Here is a 7,620-nt window from a genome sequence, read left to right as displayed (position 1 = left end):
TTCAGAATTCAAACAGTCTTCCGGAATGGATTATGTTAGAAAACCGAGGCACCACTGTACTTCCAATTCTCTGAACCTCTATCTATCTATCTATCTATCTATCTATCTATCTATCTATCTATCTACCTATCTACCTATCGTCTATCCATCCAATCTGTAACAAGGAAAGTGTTTCACCCAGATTGCATTTTGTGCTCATAACTACTGCTTTTGTCTCCAACCCTATAAGACTTGGGACCCTGTTCTGGAAGCTAGGACTCAAACCAATGGCTTCAAGTTACAAGAAAGGAAACTAAAAACCAGGAGAAACTTTCTGACCATAAGAGCTGTTCAACAGCAGAGGCTGTGAATTCTCATTCACTGGAGGTTTTTAACACAGAGGTCAGATGGTCATCTGTCATGGGTGCTTTAGCTAAGATTCCTGCATTGTTGGGGGCTGGACTAGACAACCCTTGGCGTCCCTTCCAACTCTCGCAATTCTATGAATCTGTGCTTCTATGAATGTGACATTTAAAACACTCACAAACACAAACACAAGCACACCTTATGGCACTTTCATTCATTAATATCAACCCTGAGACGCTTGAAGTGAGACGAGTAGTAGTAGTAGTAGTGGTAGTAGTAATAATAATAATAATAATAATAATAATAATAATAATAATAATAAATTATTTATACCCCGCCCATCTGGCTGCATTTCCCCAGCCACTCTGGGCGGCTTCCAACAAAACACTAAAATATAATAATCTATTAAACATTAAAAGCTTCCCTAAACAGGGCTGCCTTCAGATGTCTTCTAAAAGTTTGGTAGTTATTTTTCTCTTTGATATCTGATGGGAGGGCATTCCACAGGGCGGGTGCCACTACCGAGAAGGCCCTCTGCCTGGTTCCCTGTAACTTGGCTTCTCGCAGCGAGGGAATCGCCAGAAGGCCCTCAGCGGTGGACCTCAGTGTCTGGGCAGAACGATGGAGGTGGAGACACTCCTTCAGGTATACTGGACCGAGGCCGTTTAGGGCTTTAAAGGTCAGCACCAACACTTTGAATTGTGCCCGGAAACGTACTGGGAGCCAGTGAAGGTCTTTCAAGACCGGTGTTACCGGTATATGATCTCGGCGGCCGCTTCCAGTCACCAATCGAGCTGCCACATTCTAGATTAGTTGCAGTTTCCAGGTCACCTTCAAAGGTAGCCCCATGTAGAGCGCATTGCAATAGTCCAAGTGAGAGATAACTAGAGCATGTACCACTCTGGCAAGACAGTCCACGGGCAGGTAAGGTCTCAGCCTGCGTACCAGATGGAGCTGATAAACAGCTGCCCTGGACACAGAATTGACCTGTGTCTCCATGGACAGCTGTGAGTCCAGAATGACTCCCAGGCTGCGCACCTGGTCCTTCAAGGGCACAGTTACCCCATTCAGGACCAGGGAGTTCCCCACACCTGCCCGCCCCCTGTCCCCCAAAAACAGTTCTTCTGTTTTTGAAACATACCCCTGAGTGTGTGCAGACTGCATTTCCAACACTACCGAACCCTCCATCCTGAGTGCAGCACAGATTATTAGGTGCGGGATTTGGCACCCCAAGAAGCTGCATGCACCTTTTAAAAGCAGGTTTCTAGTCCTCATGAGGTAGAGCTAATGCCTGATGAAGCCTCCACAATGGGCAGGGGTGGTATTGCCAGCCAGGGCTGACGTGAGCTGTAGCCAGAAACTTTCTGGTGGGTCTCAGACTGTGGGAGGCTGCTCTGCTCCCTCCAGCACTCAGCTCTTATTCCAAGGAGTGCTCTGCTTTTTTTCTGGCCTCCCCCAGGAATTCCAGCGAAGGATGTGAGTGAGTGAGTGAGTGAGTGAGTGAGTTAGTGAGTGACAACGAACATGGGCTGATCCCTAGATGGCCGTGTTTATCAGTGGACCCAAATAGCCAGCTGTTTGCCTGATGTCTTGAAACACTCCTCCTTCCCCCCTGCTGCCAAAGCAAAACGGAGCTGGGAATGGAGCTGGGAGACGTTCCCATGAGCGGATCTGGTCCCTGAGCCTGCCAGGTGAGAGAGTCCGCCTTGTTTAGCGTCATCTTGGCGTTTTTAACTCCCTGGTCCAAGCCAATAAAAGCTTACTGATGTTCAGGATGGCAGGAGCAGGGCAGGGGTCTGGGAAGGGCAGGGGGAGCCCGGCACCCTAGACAGCAGACACACAAACGCGACTTTTCGGAGGCTGACAAAGCCCATTTCCAATCTGTCGGTGGGAAGTCAAAATGTGGGAATTATTTTTGCGAGGCAGATGGAGCCGGGAGGCATCAGATGGCTCTGTTTCAAAAAGGCATGTTGACAAAGAGGGCCGCAAGGGAGCAAAAAAGTCAATTCAGTTTGGACATTGACACAGACCTGCATAATTCCCACTACCCAAAAATGATATGTGTGCTGAAATCTGTGCTTCTCGGAATTTTGCAAGGCTACCCAAAACGGCGTTTGCAATAAATGCATGCGTTAGAGAAAAGTGTGCATAGATATGTATAGATCAGCGAAAACAACATGTGAAAGGTATTGCATTAGGGGGAACTGCCTGCCCCAGGAGGGTGTTTTTAAGGCAAAATTGTGCTTGAGCTGACCCAATGTGTTTTGCTGCCTAAGATGAATGGGGAGCGGGAGGTACATTTGACTGCTCTACTTTTAACTGCAAACATTTTGGGGAGCAGATAAAAGGAACTGAATTAATGCTCCTAGCCAAGGAAGGAGTGGAGGGAAAGAGACACAGGTTAGATACTCAGAGAGAATAACAGGATCAAGCAGACCCACCCCTGTTGCTTCCTCCCATTGTGTAATGAAGGGGGAGTTAAGGAAAGGATGGAGCTGCACAAACACTTAAGATGCTTCCTTTGGACTTCCAGCCAAAGTTCTTTAAAAAAAAACACCCCAAAATAAGTGGTTATGACAAGCAGGAGCATCAGCTTAGCTCCAGAACTCTATTCTCCTAAGCCAGGCGCTGCTGACTTCAACTAGTAGGCAAAAAGCAGATGATTTAATTTTCACAGTGAATGTCAAACATCTGGATCAAACAGGGACTTCTTGGGACTGGTCAACCCCTTCACTCCTAAAGGAGGCCACCCTGGGCATCTTTCCCCTGCTTTTTTGAAAGCTGGGGATGCAATGACCTTTCTTTACAGCTGGGAACGGGCTAATTTCTTATTTCTTTCTGTGGTTTTTTTTCAAATTAAAAAAATAATGTTATTATTTGGCTTTGCATGGTTTGTAAATCGAAATGGACCCTGTGGCAGAATAAAATGTAGCCTTTGGGTGAGATCCAGCTAAATCATAGAGAAGATCTAACAAAATCACTGGGGCTGCATCTATTTTATTGTTGTTAGCCACCCTGAGCCCGGCTTTGGCTGGGGAGGGCGGGATATAAATAATTTTATTATTATTATTATTATTATTATTATTATTATTGTTATTATTATTAGGCTATTAAAAAACTATACGGCTATTAAAAACAAGTCTCTCATAAACTTGTTACTTTTCTTGAGTTCCCCCCAGTTTTATTCCACCATTGTCGACAATAAAGGTAAAGGTAAAGGTGCCCCTGCCCGTGCGGGCCAGTCGTGTCCGACTCTAGGGTTGCATGCTCATCTCGCTCTAGAGGCCGTGAGCCGGCGCCATCCGAAGACACTTCCGGGTCACGTGGCCAGCGTGACAAAGCTGCAGTTGGCAAGCCAGCACCACCGCAGCACACGGAAATGCTGTTTACCTTCCCGCTATAAAGCGGTACCTATTTATCTACTTGCACTTAAGAGTGCTTTTGAACTGCTAGGTGGGCAGGAGCTGGGACTGAACAACGGGAGCTCACCCCGCCGCGGGGATTCGAACCGCCGACCATGCGATCAGCAAGTCCTAGGCACTGAGGTTTTACCCACAGCGCCACCTGCGTCCCAGGCATCTATTGTCGACAATAGATGCTTGCAAATTGGTAACTCTAGAACAATTATTCCTTTCATCCTGGAGCAAAAAGCAAGGCTCACTCCATCTCCATCTCCTTAATTCTCCTTCCCAAAGGAACACCCAGCCCCGCCCCCCTTTCCCCAACCATTGATAGAAGAGTCTCCAAGGATAGGTCCTTAACCTTGTAGAAGATTCTCAGGAAATGCCTATGGTTGCTTCTGAAACATCAGCTGCTTTCCTCCCCTGAAAACCCTCAACTCAGCACTGGAAACCTCAAGGGCACATCATAAGAGGCAGCCCCCACCCCAAAAAGAACCCTACCCTGACTAGTATTTACTGAGGAAATCAATAAAACGGTGTTTTGGCAGGTGGTCTTAAAAGTGTGTCAACTCCAGATTCCAAGGCTCAGTGGCAAAATCAAAGAATCATAAAACTGTAGACTTGGAAGGGACCCTTAGGGTCATCTAGTCCAACCCCCTGCAATGCAGGAATCTCAACTAAAGCAAAACCTCCAAAGAAGGAGAGTCCACAACCTCCTGAGCTACTACAGATCCCACCTGACTTCTTCAGAGCCCCCCCTCTCCTCTCCTGCCCCATTGCACACACAGCTAGCCAGCAACCCTCTCCTCTGCTGACCTCTGGCACCAGGGGCTAGCCCTACCATGAGACAGAGTGAGGCAGGTGCCTCAGGAGGCCCAGGAGGCAGGCCTGTGTGTGTGTGTGTGAATGTGTTGCTGAGGTGCAGTAGAGGATGCTAGTGTAAGATCCAACTCCTGGTCTGCTTCAGCTTTTGCTCGTGGTATAACGGGAGGTGCCATCTTTCCCTTTGCCTCAGGTGGCAAAAGATATTGGGCCAGCCTTGACTGGCCCTCAGGCTGCTCCCAAAGGGCTTTGGGGGCCAGGAGAGGAGTGGGACTGACAATTCTCTCGCTGGTATCGTCCCATCACTTCAGTGGAGGGATTTAAAGTAACAGTCCCTTTGCAAAACCCATAAGGCATGTGAGCTGGATAGGGCAAACCAAATGAGAAATGCACTCTGCACACACTCAGAGGTAATCTCCCCTCTCCTTGATTTGTCCCCGAGAGCTGAACCCGTCGAAGTTCCCTTATTGTGGAATGCTGCAAAGGAGGAAAAAGTCTGGCTCTCCCTTATTTTCTTCTTGTCAACAGGCCCTTTCCCCTGATTATTTATAGCTTAAGCGGCTGGGAAAATTGTACTTAGTTTTCTCCTTTCCCCTAAATGTTTCTTGGCCCAGAACAGCTCCGGTCAACAACAGGAGGGAGGGGTGGTGTGCCCGGGCGCGCTGGGAATCAACTCAGGGCTAAGCAGCAGTACCAAATAAGCAGCAGGAAGCAGATTGGGGGTCCACACAGGGTTTAAAATAGCATTGATAAAGGCTAATTGGGTGGACTCGAGACACAGTTCTGGGAAGGCTGTATTTTCTTTTTGATTAGCACATGTGCTCCATCAACGAGCGAAACCTGCATCCCACTCCACTCCCCCCCCCGCCCCCCCCTCCGTGGTCATAACACGGCCCACCAGGATCTAATGAAAGAAAAATTATCAGTTCCTGGAAGCCACATGAGTGGGAACAGTTGCTCTAGAGCCAGTGTCCTCCTTGAGGGCTTCCAATTAAGGTTTCTGGGTGGCCACTGTGAGAACAGGATACTGGATTAGACAGGCCACTGGCCTGATCCAGCAGGGCTGCTCTTAGGGTCTCATGTTAAAATATGTATCAATACCTCTCATGTGAAGTGCCCAGGGGTCTAGGCCAAGGGACACGTGAACCCGGATGCTTAATGGATGCTTCCCTAGGGAGTAATCCCATTGAACATAATGGAACTTACTTCTGAGCAACGTTGAATGAAATCTGCCAATTTCAGAACTGCAGTTGGAAGGGGTACTGAGGGTCATCTAGTCCTGCAATGCAGGGATCTTTCATCCAAAGTTGGGCTCAAACCGACAACCCTGAGATGAAGAGTCTTGTGCTCTGCTGACTGAGCTATCCCACAGTCTCTCAGTCTCTCATTTTTCCATGCTTCTCCACATTTCTGCATCAATTTCTGTGTGCGCATCTGAAATTCATTGGCATTTCGGAACACATTTTATCATTCTTGTAATTTCCAGTTTTGCTTAATAGACACGTTTTGCACGTAACCTCCCCGGAGCAGAATGCCCTTTGGGATGTTGTTTTCACTGATGTGTGAGTTTTTAAATGTCTCCTAACGTATGTATATTTGCACACATTCATTTGGTTGGAAAAGCTGCATCATAAAATTGAGAGAAGTGCAGGTTCCCAAAGATAGCTGTGTTTTGGTGCACAAACTGGTTTGGATAGTGTGAATTTGGCAGGCCCGTATTAAAAATGTGGGCCGAAACACACCTTTGCAAGGCAAGAAACTTCTGTGTTATATAAAGGAGGCAAAACCGCCAGGAAATTACTCCTCCAGGAAAATTGCAAGAGCTGGGTCTCTTATTTGCACCATAATAAAGCCATACATACTCTCCTGTGATTGCTGTCTGGGCACTTCCCCACACCTGGTTTATCTAACATGTGGGCAGAAGGTGTATAATTCTGGAAGCTGCCATAAACTGCTCCTGTAGCAAGAATCCCTTCCGATTGCTGCCCCTTCATGGACAAAGGGAAAAGACGACTCTTGAGCTGAAAAGGATAGAGTGCCATCATCTGGTGGAAAGTGGCATTGCTTGATAGATGTGGGACTAGTTTAAAAACCTAGCCCCACCTGTCAGCCCTCACCTTTAAGCACAGAAGACACTTGTCTCCAACAGAGACTTGCCTTTATGCAAGTCCTCAAGTGCCAGGACTGGATGTGGCCCTCCAAATCCCACTATCAGGCCCTCAGGGACTTTGCTCAGACCATGCCCCCAAAGTACTGGCAGTTGTAGGTCATGATGCAATTCACCCACAGGACATTGTTGTTGTTTTTAATTCCCACCCCAGAATTTTGATTTATTCATTCATTTTGAATATCAATGTTGATTCAGTTACAGATAGGTAGCCGTGTTGGTCTGCCATAGTCAAAATAAAAAAATTCCTTCCAGTAGCACCTTAAAGACCAACTAAGTTAGTTCTTGGTATGAGCTTTCGTGTGCATGCACACTTCTTCAGATACCTGAAGTGTGCATGCACACGAAAGCTCATACCAAGAACTAACTTAGTTGGTCTTTAAGGTGCTACTGGAAGGAATTTTTTTAATGTTGATTCAGGATCGCATGCGGCACTTCCACAGGCAAACCAACCCCCCGAAGACGAAAGGTCCCCATCTGAGCTGGCGTACAATCGCAACACAAATGGCCGGGTGCCACAACCACAGGGTGCTAGAGTAGAAACAAATGGGGTGTGTGAATGAGGAGCCTAGGAGTCATTTTGGACTCACAGTTGTCCATGTAGGCACAGGTTAATTCTGTGTCCAGGGCAGCTATCTACCAGCTCCATCTGGTACGCAGGCTGAGACCCTACCTCCCCTCAGACTGTCTCGCCAGAGTGTTGCATGCCCTGGTTATCTCCTGCTTGGACTACTGGAATGTGCTCTACGTGGGGCTACCTTTGAAGGTGACCTGGAAACTACAACTAATCCCGAATGTGGCAACTAGACTGGTGACTGGGTGTGGCCACCGAGACCACATAACACTGGTCTTGAAAGACCTACATTGGCTCCCAGTACATTTCCG

The sequence above is a fragment of the Podarcis liolepis genome (assembly GCF_965112155.1).
Source record: "Podarcis liolepis genome assembly, chromosome: 15".
NCBI classification, from domain to species: Eukaryota; Metazoa; Chordata; class Lepidosauria; order Squamata; family Lacertidae; genus Podarcis; species Podarcis liolepis.
This window is presented reverse-complemented; position numbering follows the sequence as displayed.